The 14,492-nt window shown below is 45.7% G+C and overlaps 1 protein-coding gene across 9 annotated transcripts in view; it reads left to right on the forward strand.

Annotated features, from left to right (window-relative positions):
• Positions 1–14,492, forward strand: part of RASL10B (RAS like family 10 member B) — a 216,325-nt gene that overhangs the window by 124,103 nt on the left and 77,730 nt on the right. Inside the window, exon 1 of one of the 9 annotated variants that reach the window (XM_073573686.1) lies at positions 7,312–12,420. The exons of the other annotated variants lie outside the window; for them this stretch is intronic. The gene's annotated coding sequence lies outside the window, so the exon portion shown is untranslated. Of the gene's footprint in view, positions 1–7,311; positions 12,421–14,492 lie in introns of those variants that run through there. 9 annotated transcript variants of the gene reach the window in all.

Below are 14,492 nucleotides of genomic sequence, written 5' to 3' on the forward strand. Positions count from 1 at the left end.
CATTAACCTAACTATCCCTGTGATGCCCATTCAAAATTTTTTACCATAACCAGGTTCCCAGCATCATTTTCTCACATGCTTTATGCATTTAATATCCCTCTGTGTCTGTACTTTTACATACTTGGGCTGATAAGGATAACCGGTTCATGCAGCATTACACTTTGGCTGGTCCGAACAACGAAAGCAATTGTTACCATCTACCTTTTTTGTCTCCCATTTTCCTCATAGATGGTAAGCTTGCAAGCAGGGCCCTCATTCCTCTTGGTATCTGTTTTGATCTATGTGTGTATTGTTATGTTGTATTGTATGTACAAGTACCCTCTAAAATTTAAAGTGCTTTGGAATATGTCGGCGCTATAGAAATAAAATTATTGTTTATTATTATTCTCAGACTTGTGGGAAAAGGGGGCTACTCTACAACAGGAGGGTGAAGGGCTCTATGCTGATGGGATTGGGTACGTTACGGCACTTGCACCTCCCATCATTGACGATACAGATGTAGGGGTGACTGGTGGAGGGTATGAGTCTGACAAAGGTATTGATCTGACCCAACCTGAAGTATACCACAGTGTGACTGGGAGTAATGGGGAAGCTGATACCAATTTAGAAGGCACATGGAGGCGTCACCTTTTTGCGGGGTGTGACACAGACTTCAAGGGTGACTGTGACTCTAGGAACCAAAGGGAGTCTTGTAAGGAAGGACTCAACAAGGATGGCACATCCTCTCAACGCCAAAGGAGCCAGGGCCAACCAGTAGTGCTCCAAGTGACAGTTTTGCTGATGGTGGGCGGTCAGATGTTGGCGCTAAGGGAGAAGAAATCCCGGGAAGTGCTGGTGGAACAGGAGTCCGTGATGCTCAGGAGGAGCAGATTGAAAGTGGCACTGCTGAGACCCAAGAGAGGGTTGATGGTTGATGGTGACTCTGCTAAGACTCAGGTGAAGGCTGAGGGTGCAGAAGTAGAGGAAGCCACCAATGAAACGAGGCCTGAAGCAGCTTCCACTGTGATTGAAGGATGCTCAACCAGTCCAGAGGGGGAGCTAAGAAAGTTCAAGGAATTGATACAGGCCTATTTAAAGCAAGAGGAGCTTCGGAGACAGGCTGCTGAGTGCAGAGTGGCTGTGTTGGAAAGAGAGGTGACTGAGCTGAGATGTCCTCTGGCAGAAAGCAAGCCGATGAATATGGCAGCCTTGAAGAAGGTGGAGCATCAGGTGTTTGGTCTGGCCAAGCGACTTGAAGTGGGGGAAGTCCCGGAGAGAGCTGATGCCGGAAACTGAGCCAGACTATCATCTCGATGCAGTGAAGAATAGTGAAACCCCCTTGCTAAAATGCCAGGTAGAAGAAGTCCTGGAAGACCAGAGGGAAGAGTGTGCCAGAGAGTCGGTGCATGATGACTTTAAGACGGCCTTGGAAGCTTGTAGGGTGTATTGGTCCCCAGAAGCTAAACAGCTGGTGATTCTCTCCACTTCCAAAGTCACAGCGGATTGAGTGGCTATCCTGAGTGGCTATCCTGAGCGATGTGCACTTGAGGTGTCTTCATATGAAGCAGTTGATCCGATGGGAGAATGAAGAAGCCGCTAGATGGCTTGAGCTTATGAGGAAAGCTCAGGATTTATGGGAGGTTGTCTTCCAGATGCCAAGTGCCTTGCTGGGAAACATCGTCAGGTCAAACGGGCGACTCATGCAGGAAATGGTCAATAAATCGGGGGTGACAAGAGTGAGAATTCCCGATAAAGATGAAGCCAAGGTACCCAGGGAGGTGAGTATGGTTCCGTACCTCATGGTAGGGACAAGGGAGAGTCTTGGAAATATGCGGATTCTCCTCACGTATAGACTGGCTCATCTTAAAGAACTACAGCAGTTAAGGCTGGATAGAGCAAGGATCGAGTGACAGCGTCGCTTCCAAACATGGAAGACATCAGTAAAGCATGGTTCCCAATGACGTGGAGGTCCTCACAGTAATAAATGGGCCACAGCAGAAGCATGAGACAGGTCGTGCAACAGGTTTCTAGGCGATGGATTGCTACTTCCAATAGTTGGCACTAGAGTTCTAGTCCTCTTCCTCTCTGAAGAGACAATTTGCATATTTCCCAGAAGAGCATTGCGGCTTTAAGTCTCCTCATCTCGGCATGCTTAGCATGTCATTCTCCGCAAGTAGAAATGATACTTCTTGGATATAGGCGATGGAGGAAAACTCCATCTGAGAGCTTACCAAAGATGTACTAGATAGGCAGCATACTAGGTTGAGGGCTAGTGAATGCCCTGTTAACCATTTGCTGAGAGTCCTAGACAAGAGACCTACTATCATGTGTGATGATACCGAGTCAATCCTGACAGTAAATGCAGAGGGAGGTGAATCACACTACTCTATTACCCGCTGGGACGGGGAAGGACTAGCAAAGCCACGACTCGGGATTGGGAGATGGCAAAATCTGGTACTACAAGAAAGAAGTTAGGTGACAGGGATGGTTGGTAACACCAGATGATGTTGAGGGATCATGTTCCAGAGGCTAATGCTTTTAATAAGTGGAGAGGGTCCCCTTGACTGGTAGCTAGAGATGACCGGGATGGGTTTTCCCCGGGCCTTGGACTGTGGTCAGGTGTTCATCTTCACAGGTTTGAACAGAGGGGGGAATATGGGGTGTGTATCCCACAGACAGGGGTCTGTTACGATCTGAATCCAGGACAGGTTACTGACATTTGTATTCCAACAAACCTGTATTTCTAGTAAAGGGATGGATTTAGGGTTAACCAGAAGTGATGGGTGGGACTGGTTAACCACACACATCCCAAGGGGTGTGCTTCTAGAAAGACAGACAGGAAGGTATTTTGTTTTCTGTGTGCAGCACATGGAGAAGACCCATGTGTAAGACTGGAGCGGTTGAGTGCTCCTGTGGAGTTCAGGAGGCACTGAGGGTCCGGGTTGAAAGGACCTGTATGAAGGCAGGCTGGGAAACTTGAGGACCCCGTAAGCAGGTAGTCCTGAGCCTGGGGAACTATGTGTGTTTGGCCCCAGTCCGAGCTTGAATCCTGGACAAATAATCAGGCCTGTGAGACCACAGCCCTTTTTATGGACATTCTTATTTTGTTTTGCCAGATCAAAAGGCTATTTTTCTTTGTGTTTGTGCTGCTGGGATTATGGAGCAATAAACTCAGGTGAACTTTTAAAAAATACAGTCCTCCTGCATGTCATATCGATACCAAGCGAGTACACCACAACCCGCTAGTGAACGCAGCATCACACATGCTTCCACAGAATTTAAAAAAAAAATAAAACTCATGAAATAGGCCTGGACAGAAATGAGGGTATCCTTAACTTAATATTTGCACAAACGTTTGAGGCAATAACTGCAATAAAACGATTCCTGTAACTGTCAATGAGACTTCTGCACCTCTTGACAGGTATTTTGGCCCACTCCTCAAGAGCAAACTGCTCCAGTTGTCTCGTGTTTGAAGGTTGCCTTTTCCAGACGGCATGTTTCAGCTTTTTCCAAAGATGTTTAATAGGATTTATGTCAGGGCTGCGACTGAGACCAAGCTTTCTGACACTGGGCAGCACATTTTTCTCTAGAATCTCTTGATAGTCTTGAGATTTCATTGCACCCTGCACAGATTCTAGACACCCTGTGCCAGATGCAGCATAGCAGCCCCAGAACATAACAGGGCCTCCTCCATGTTTCACAGTATCACAGTAGGGACAGTGTTCTTTTCTTGATATGCTTCATTTTTCCATCTGTGAACATAGAGCTGATGTGCCTTGCCAAAAAGTTCCATTCTTGTCTCATCTGTCCATAGGACATTCTCCCTTCAGCTTTGTGGCTTGTCAAGGTGTAGTGTGGCAAATTCTAGTCTGGCTTTTTCATGATTTTTTTTTCAATAATGGTGTCCTCCTTGGTCATCTCCCATGAAGTCCACTTTGGCTCATACAACGACGGATGGTGCGATCTGACACTGATGTTCCTTGAGCTTGAAGTCTACCTTTAATCTGTTTAGAAATTTTTCTGGGCTCTATTGTTACCATTCGCATTATCCGTCTCTTTGATTTGTCATCAATTTTCCGCCTGCGCCACGTCCAGGTAGGTTGGCTACAGACCCATGGAGCTTAAATTTCTGAATAATATGTGCAACTGTAGTCACAGGAACATAAAGCTGCTTGGAGATGGTCTTATAACCTTTACCTTTAATATGTTTATAGTTTTTCTAATCTCCTGAGACAACTCTTTCCTTCGCTTCCTCTGGTCCATGTTGAGTGTGATACACACCATGTCACCAAACAGCACAGTGAGTATCTGTAGCCCTCTATACAGGCCCACTCACTGATTCCAAGATTCCTGTGATGCTAACTAGTGGACACACCTTGATTTAACATGTCCCTTTTGTCACATTATTTTCAGGGTTTCATGAGTTTCATTTTTAAAATAATTCTGTGGAAGCATGGTTGAAAAGTAGTGTCTGACTTTAATTTGTTCATTTTCATAGATTTTTTTAATTTATTATTACTTTGGTCAGATTCAAGTTATTTCTGTTTTTCTGTCTTTAAACGAGGGGTACCAACAATTTTGACCACGTGTGTACATTGAGGAAAGGTCCTCTTTCCTGTGGTATGTTATCTATTAGTCACCATGACGATGTTGTCTAAAACAGGGCTTCTCAATCTCCTCAACTGACAGGTAGCAATGTTTTAGCACTTAAAAAAAATACGGCCAGGTTCATACTTTCAGAATTTGGTCAGTATTTTACATCAGTATTTGTAAGCCAAAACCAGGAGTGGAACAATTAGGCCGGGGTCACACTAGCGATTAAATCGGACGAATGCAATGCGATAAAAAATCGCATTACATTCGTCCCAATGTTATTCTATGGGGCAGCTCCCATCATGCGATTTTTTTTTTTTTTTTTTTTTTTTATCGGATCCGATCCTCGGACCGAGACAATCGCAGCATGCTGCAATTGTCACCGATTTTCGGATCGGATTCGACAATGCAAGTCTATGGGGGCGAGAAAAAATTGGATTGCAAACGGACCCGATGTGTGAGTTGCGGTAAAATCGCACCAAAAGCTGGCATTTTTTTTTTTCAAATACAGTAAAATCACATTGACCGGTGAAATAAAGAAACGAATTAATAGATCTAGACACACACATATATATATATATATATATATATATATATATATATATATTATACATGTCATAGAGACACATTTATATATATATATATATATATATATATATATATATATATATATATATATATATATATATATTTCTAATTCATACAGTTCACCATTGCAGAATAGCCGCAGAAACATTTGCCGGCTTTTGTATAATCTTTCTCCTGCCCCACATGAAATGACACATGGTTTACATATAGTTAACCATTTCATTTCATGGTTTTTTTTTATGTCTATGACTATTAATTATATGAGGGTTTGTGGGTTAAATTTTGGAGTTGTAGGGGTTCATTTAAGGGGTTAATTCGTTGTATTAAATTGCTGGGACTCCCGCTGACGTCACTGAGGCTGCAGGGAGTCCGGCACCTGCGCACTGCAGTATTCTGCTCTGTCCTCAACATGGCAGAGCAGTGCGCCTGCGCAGGAGCCACGACAGGCACCAAAGAAGAGGACGTCACTGTTAGAAGATGGGAGGCGCCGGATGGGACGGCGACACCCATCGGACCAGACCGAACGCCAGGGTGAGTATAATCTAAAGAGGGTTTTACACATCGCAATATCGCTAACAATATCGCTAAAGCATCACCGATTTGGTGACGCAGCAGCGATATCGCTAGCGATATTGCTATGTGTGATACTTACCTCCGACCGGCTCCCCCGCTGTCCATCGCTGAACGCGCAGCTCCATTTTTCTTATCTTTCAGGTTACATCTGCGGCTTATCTACAGCATTACAGAATGCGGTAGATAAGCCCCTGATGGCGGTGCCGGCAGCTGATAGTCGAAAAATAGGGTGACATATTCCCTTTAAACAATGGGGTGTTGGTTACAGGATTCTCTGGGGGTGTATTTGTAGGCTGCAATGCATACATCCCCTGTGACCAAAGCACCCTTACCCTATGACCAAAGCCTTCCCTGTGACCATAAAAATTTGCATATTTGGGCACACTAAATAAAAAGGTCCATGTCCCTGGAACCTTATGGTGGATTTATAAAAAAATAATGCCGATCCCTATACCTTTATATAGAAATAATGCCCCCTTTGTGCCTTCTAGATGGTAAAATTGACCTCTTAGATATAAATGCCCTTTATGAGTGCCCAATAAAGTATTAGGGTCCTTTTTGCTCCTTAGAAAGGAATAATGCCCTGTTAAACACCCTGTGATCCTTATAATACCCTAAGTGTCCCCTTAACAATTAATAATGCCTCATATGTCCCTAAAAAGCTATAATGCTTATTCTGTGCCCCACAAAATTAAAATCCCCGAACTCCTCTTTTACAATAATTCTCCAAGTGACTTGCCAAAAGCATTATTACTACCTGAGATCCCCACAGAAAGTAAAAATATCCCCCAGAAAAAAGTAATTGTGCGCTACAAAAATAATACATGCATAAATACTTTAATAGCTCCAACAAAGTGTTAATCCGCACAGCGGGGGAGCCCATTCATTACACAAGTAATTGTGAGAGCTGGTACTGCAAACATGCGTACCACAAGAAGTGCTCCATAAACCGGGGTGCCATTCCAAAGGAATTAGCCACAATGGATACAAAAAAGAAAAAAACGGATGGCACTCACCGGTTAAAAACTTCTTTATTCCAATACTTTAAAACATCGGCATAGGGAGGATGGGAGCAGGAGTGGAAAGGAAGACAGCCGTTTTGCGCTGCAGTAGCGCTTCTACTGGTCAGACACAGCCATTCAGTGTTGGACAGGAGAAAACAGGGCTCTCCAGAGAACATAAATCTTGGGGCCCATCATTCATTTAGTCTAGAAATAAGAAAGGTTAAAGTCTGAAACAAAAAGGAGGACAGCGCTGTACATTAAGATAAAGTGTGAGACTAAATATCAGAGATTTTTTTTCTTATCACTATATTGGTCCAATATGGGATCTAGTCGGTTAATAAAATGATCAAAAGGGGATGGTGAAGGGTAGTGGTTTTGTTTGCTTTTTAATAAAAGTATTTTGTTTTTAATGTAGGTATTTGATAGACACCTTTAAATTATCATCACTGGGGCTCAGCTAGCGTTATGTTGCCTCAAATATTTACACCCCCTCCTTTTTATTTCACTACCTAATGCACCACGGGAATTGGGAAGAAGTTGGTTACCCACAGAAATGTGATAGTTTGTGCCCGTGGCTGTAAGCCATTATTTTTAAATTAGGAAGTAAGCATTATCTAAGGATCAGATTGCTGGTGTTGGTTTTGTCTTGGCTGGTTATTAAAATGTTTTATTTTGTTAGCTTGAAAATGAAGATGACCAGGTTCTCAAGAAGGCAAAATTTACCTGCTTCTATTCCAAAGAAATAAAACTAAATGGTCCCAGTACAGTGGATACAGACTGCTCGATTCTGCATATACGAATAATTAGAAAGCAAATATAACACAGTTCCTCTCGTTCTACATAACCAATACAGGTAGAAATAACAGCATCAAACTGATATCATAAAGATGGGAACGTCCGTTGATATTACTCTTGACCAACCAGAAAGAAACACATAAATTCGAAACCCAAAATATAGATAAGTAAATGACTCCTGGCTTACCAAAAATAGACATCTGGTTAATGAAGATCAAATGCTGTGTCATCACAACACCCCAGAACGTGCATACGTACAGCACAAAGGTGTAATTCGTGCAGAATGGGCTCACAATCCTTTACTGACACAATAATGCAGCAGAGTGCCCAGTATAATAATAAAATGCAAGTCAGTTTACAGAGAAGTACAACGGCAATAAAAGACTTGTAACGGGGATTTTGATACTTGACTCATAATTATTTTGCAGTGCAGACACGCGGTTCACAAAAGAGCACAGAGACGTGAACAGCCTGTTAGAATATAATAGATACCTTTCGTGTCTCCCCTTTTTCCTCATAGATTGTAAGCTTGCGAGCAGGACCCTCATTCCTCTTGGTATCTTATGATCTATGTGACTATTGTTATGCTGTAAAGTCTATTGTCTGTACAAGTCCCCTCTGAAATGTAAAGTGCTGCGGAATATGTCGGCGCTATAGAAATAAAATTTATCATTATTATTGATATTATTATTATTGTTATAGCGCCATTTATTCCATGGCGCTTTACATGTGAAAAGGGGGATACATAATAAAAAAACAAGTTCAATAATAATTAACAAAACAAGTCACCGACTGTTACAAGAGGAAAGAGCTCACAGTCTACAAGGGATGTGTGAGGATTCAGTAGGTTAAGGCAGAGCTGGTCGTGCAGCGGTATGGTGGAATGAGGGTTACTACAGGTTGTAGTCTTGTCGGAAGAGATGGGTCTTCAGGTTCCTTTTGAAGGTTTCCACAGTAGGTGAAAGTCTAATATGTTGGATTAGAGAGTTCCAGAATAGGGGGATGCACAGGAGAAATCTTGTATGCGATTGTGGGAAGAGGAGATTAGAGAGGAGTAGAGAACGAGATCTTGTGAGTATCGGAGGTTGCATGCAGGTAAGTACCGGGAGACTAGGTCATAGTTGTATGGGGGAGACAAATTATGGATGGGTTTGTATGTCATGGTTAGGATTTTGGACTGGAGTCTCTGGGCAATGGGGAGCCAGTGAAGGCATTGACAGAGAGGGGAGGCTGGAGAATAGTGGGTAAACAGAAGGATTGGGCAGCACGGTGGCTCAGTGGTTAGCACTGCAGCCTTGCAGCGCTGGAGTCCTGGGTTCGATTCCCACCAAAGACAACATCTGCAAAGTGTTTGTATGTTCTCCCCGTGTTTGATTTCCCCATCGGGGACAGTGATGAAAATGTGTGCAAACTGTAAAGCACTGCGGAACATGTAAGCGCTATCTAAAAATAAAGATTATTATTATTATTATTAAGGATTAGTTGGGTTGCAGAATTTAGGATAGATTAGAGGGGTGCAAGAGTTTTTAATGGGAGGCCACAGATCAGGAGTTTGCAGTAGTCAAGGCGGGAGATGATGAGGGCATGAACTAGTGTTTTTGCAGAATCTTGATTAAGGAATGTGCGGATTCAGGAAATATTTTTTGAGTAAGTCAGCAGGAAGTGGAAAGTCGAAAGGACTTAGATATGTAGTTTGAAGGCGAGATCAGAGTCAAAGATTACTTGCGGGACTGTGGAGAGTGAGCAGCCATTGACTTTGGTGGATTGTTCTGTTGGGGGGGTTGAGTGACATGGGGAAAAGATGGCCAATTCTGTTCTGTCCATGTTAAGTTTTAGAAATCTAGCAGACAAGAAGGATGGGATATCAGACAGGCATTTTGGGATTCTGGTTAGTAAGGATGTGATATTGGAGTCCAGAGAGGTAAATCTGTGTGTCAACAGCTTAGAGATAATACTGAAAGTAGTGGGACTCTGAGCTGTCCCAGACCAAAAGTGTAGAAGGGGGAGAAGTGCAAGGGACCTAGAACTGAACCTTGGAAGACACCGAAAGATAAGGGCTAGATGAGGAGATGGTGTGTGAGTGGGTGATGCTGAATGCAGGGCCGCCAAATTACTGCCCTGACTGGCGTATGGGGCCCGGTGGGCAGAGGGGGCTCGCATCGGGCCCGGTCTCCTCTGCTCACCGGGCCCTACCGGCACGCTAAACCGGGCCCTCGGCGCTGCGGCAGATGATCGCTATTGACATGCGGGCCCGCGCCCGCACGTCAATAGTTAACAGCCGCCAGCCAATCGGAGGCTGGCAGCTGACGTCTGACACAGCACGATTCTGCATGGTGGGACGCCCGGAGCTTCGCCGCTGGACCGCGGCCAGGTAAGAAGAGCTTGTGTTTTTTTTCTTTTATTTATTGAGAGCGGCGATCCTGGGGGGCCCAGGGCAGATGGCAGAATGTTGGACACTATGGGGGCAGAATGCTGGTGACGATGGGGCAGAATGCTGGTGACGATGGGGGCAGAATGCTGGTGATGATGGGGCAGAATGCTGGTGACGATGGGGCAGAATGCTGGACACTATGGGGGCAGAATGCTGGACACGATGGGGCAGAATGCTGGTGACGATGGGGGCAGAATGCTGGTGACGATGGGGGCAGAATGCTGGACACTGGGGGCAGAATGCTGGACACTGGGGGCAGAATGCTGGACACTATGGGGGCAGAATGCTGGACACGATGGGGCAGAATGCTGGTGACGATGGGGGCAGAATGCTGGTGACGATGGGGGCAGAATGCTGGTGACGATGGGGGCAGAATGCTGGTGACGATGGGGGCAGAATGCTGGTGACGATGGGGGCAGAATGCTGGTGACGATGGGGGCAGAATGCTGGACACTATGGGGGAAGAATGCTGGACATGATGGGGCAGAATGCTGGTGACGATGGGGGTAGAATGCTGGACACTATGGGGGCAGAATGCTGGTGACGATGGGGGTAGAATGCTGGACACTATGGGGGCAGAATGCTGGACACGATGGGGCAGAATGCTGGACACTATGGGGGCAGAATGCTGGTGACGATGGGGCAGAATGCTGGTGACAATGGGGGCAGAATGCTGGACATGATGGGGCAGAATGCTGGGCATGATGGGGCAGATTGCTGGTCATGATGGGGGCAAAATGCTGGACACTATGGGGCAGAATGCTGGTGACGATGGGGAAGAATGCTGGACATGATGGGGGCAGAATGCTGGACACGATGGGGGCAGAATGCTGGACATGATGGGGGCAGAATGCTGGACACGATGGGGGCAGAATGCTGGACATGATGGGGCAGAATGCTGGTGACGATGGGGCAGAATGCTGGACATGATGGGGCAGAATGCTGGGCATGATGGGGGCAGAATGCTGGATATGATGGGGGCAGAATGCTGGTGACGATGGGGGCAGAATGCTAGTGACGATGGGGGCAGAATGCTGGACACTATGGGGGCAGAATGCTGGGCACGATGGGGCAGATTGCTGGACACGATGGGGAAGAATACTGGACATGATTGGGGCTGTATGCTGGTGACGATGGGGGCAGAATGCTGGTGATGATGGGGGCAGAATGCTGGTGACGATGGGGGCAGAATGCTGGTGACGATGGGGGCAGAATGCTGGACACTATGGGGGCAGAATGCTGGTGACGATGGGGGCAGAATGCTGGTGACGATGGGGGCAGAATGCTGGACACTATGGGGGCAGAATGCTGGGCACGATGGGGCAGAATGCTGGTGACGATGGGGCAGAATGCTGGTGACAATGGGGGCAGAATGCTGGACATGATGGGGCAGAATGCTGGGCATGATGGGGCAGATTGCTGGTCATGATGGGGGCAAAATGCTGGACACTATGGGGCAGAATGCTGGTGACGATGGGGAAGAATGCTGGACATGATGGGGGAAGAATGCTGGACAGATGGGGGCAGAATGCTGGACATGATGGGGGCAGAATGCTGGACACGATGGGGGCAGAATGCTGGACATGATGGGGCAGAATGCTGGTGACGATGGGGCAGAATGCTGGACATGATGGGGCAGAATGCTGGGCATGATGGGGCAGAATGCTGGATACGATGAGCAGAATGCTGGGCACGATGGAGTAGATTGCTGGACACGACAGGGCAGATTGCTGGTCATGATGGGGGCAGAATGCTGGGCACGATGGGGCAGATTGCTGGACACGATGGGGAAGAATACTGGACACGATTGGGGCTGTATGCTGGACACAATGGGGGCAGAATGTGACAGTGAGACACAGGAAGGGGCAGAATAAGATATGGGCAGAATGGAGATACCGGGCATGATTGGAGACACAAGGGGTAGGATCAAAGACATGGGGGCATGACTGGAGACACTGGGGGCAGGATTGAAGACAGATGGGGCAGGGTTGGAGACAGATCGTACATGATCATGGGGCAGGATGGATACAATGGAGACAGATGGGGCAGGATGGGGAGATCATATGGGGCAGAATGGATACTCATGAGGGTGGGATGGGAGAACGTATGGCTGAAGCCAGGAATGAGACACACGGGGGCTAGGATGGGGGATATTATTACCACAGGGTCTAATTAAGGGATATTATTACTGCAGTGATGTATGTATTTTATTTTTTGAGTATACGGTTTTAAATGGGGGGCAGTACTGTTACTGTGTAGAGCGACACTATGTCGCCTTTTTTTCATGTGATGTAATGTAGAAGTTGGGAAAAATAAGTAATGTGTTCTGCAAGTGGAGCTCTAGATGACTGTGTTATTTCCTGTAGAGACGAACCCTGGCTGGAAGACGTGATGGCGGTCTGTGCTGGATGAAAGATGAAAAACAAAGATGAAGGACTTCACCTAGAGATGTCACTGGTGAGTTAGTGTGTTACCTATACCCTGACACTATACACTGTATAGAGGCCCTGTGTATAATTTCATTGATCACTGTTTTACCTATACACAGACACTGCATACTAAGTACAGACCTCCTGTGTATAATGGCACTTATGGTGATAGTATCGTGTTTTTTTTATTACTGATCAGTATTGTAGTATTCAGTCACTGTGGTGGTAATATGTGGTCTGGTCATGGTGCTGTGGTATTTGTTCCTTGTATGTGATATTATTTGGTCACTGTGGTGGTAATATGTGGTCTGGTCATGGTCTGGCGGTATTTGTTCCTTCTGTGTGGTATTATAGGTCACTATGTGGTCTGGACATGGTGCGGTGGTATTTTTCCCTTGTATGTGATATTATTGGTCATTTTAAAAATTTAAAAATAAAAATATACCTAAATTGTATCATATATTTTAAAAAATATTTAATAGGTTACAGTAGATTAGGGCACGGCCAAAAGAGTCTACCATGTTATGATGGCGGCTTAAAAAATCTTTTGGCCAAAATAAAAGCTGCCGGCTATATGTGTAATCTGGTGATGGGTACTGTGTAATGTGTGATTGATGAAAAGTGGAGTTTTTCCAAGAGAGAGCGGTGGGACTGTGGACAGTTTGAGGGGTGGAGCCTGGGCGGAGTCTCAAGGGGGCCCCGAAAATGTTACCAGTATGGGGCCCCGAAATTCCTAGTGGCAGCCCTGGCTGAATGTCCAGTCAGTTAGGTATGAAGAGATCCAGGACAGTGCCAGGTCTGAGATGCCAAGTAATGTAAGAATCTGTACCTAGCGGGAATGGTCCACTGTGTCGCAGAGGACAGGTCAAGGAGGAGGAGGACAGAATAGTGTCCCTTAGATTTGGCAGTTAGTAGGTCATTGGTGACTTTAGTCAGGGTAGTTTGTCAAAGAGGGAGCAGGATTAGAGGTGATAGCGCAGTTCAAGACTGACTTGTTGTTCTAGTAGTTTTAAGGCATAGTGGGTAAGTGATATTGGGGCAATAGCTAGATAAAGAGGATGAGTCACTCTAGGGCTTTTTGAAGATGGGTGTGATAGAAGCATGTTTGAAGCAAGAGGGATAAGCACCAGTTGTTAGTGATAGGGTGAAGAGATGGGTTATGGTTTTATGATGACTGTAGTCAGGTTTGTGATGAAGTGGAATGGGATAGGATCAAGTTCACAGGTGGTGAGACGTGATCTGGAGAGTAGAGAGGAAAGTTGATCTTCTGTAATGGTGGAGAGACTGATTTTGGAGGAGGAAGGCTAAGTAGTTATGAGGAGTGGCTGTGGGGACTGTAGGCCAAGGCTTTCTCTGTTATCAGGTGATTAGGCTGCCTTTTAAGGCTACCTGCTAGCTGCATTGCTGTGTACACACTGCTGTTCCAACTGCTTTTTTCAAAGCATTCCAAATTCTATTATTTTGTCCTGGTGAGTTACTGAGCGTTCATTTTTTCACACACCGTCTAGCGGTGTACGCTCCTCACACACTACCGTGTACCGGCTGGTATCACAGACAAATAGAAGCTATCTGGGTGTGACTCTGGAAGAAAAAGCCGAGAAGTTTGTCCATTTTTCCAGACCTACACCTTAGAGTTGTGTCCGTTTTTCAAACAGTTTTGTATATCTGCTGTTTGATTACAGTCAAAACTAGACAGAGACAGCGTGTGTCAGTCCGTATACAAATACACGGAACTTGACAATTTTGCACAATAGCAGCTAAGGCAGGAGGTGTTGAGCCTGCGTCATCCTCTGGCTCAAGAAGGCCTGTAAGGTTGCCTTTTCTTGGAGTAGGAAAACCGCTTTTAAAGCCGGAGCATCAGGAACAGGTTTTGGCGTACATTGCCAAAACAGCCACCAGCTCTATTGCCTCCTCTTCTGAACGGTCAAAACCTGCAAGCACGGAGTCATCCGTGCAGGGTTCTGGTCATAAAAAAACCCTTTCCTTGTGTCCTTCCCACACTTCAGATTACTCCATGGAGCTCTTTTCACATACCATGCCTGGGTTATCCAGTCAAATCCTGAATTCCCCAGTCCAAGATGAATCTTACATGGAGTGCAC

Source organism: Dendrobates tinctorius, unplaced genomic scaffold (genome assembly GCF_039654945.1).
Source record: "Dendrobates tinctorius isolate UK_male_01 unplaced genomic scaffold, ASM3965494v1 ptg000007l, whole genome shotgun sequence".
NCBI lineage: Eukaryota > Metazoa > Chordata > Amphibia > Anura > Dendrobatidae > Dendrobates > Dendrobates tinctorius.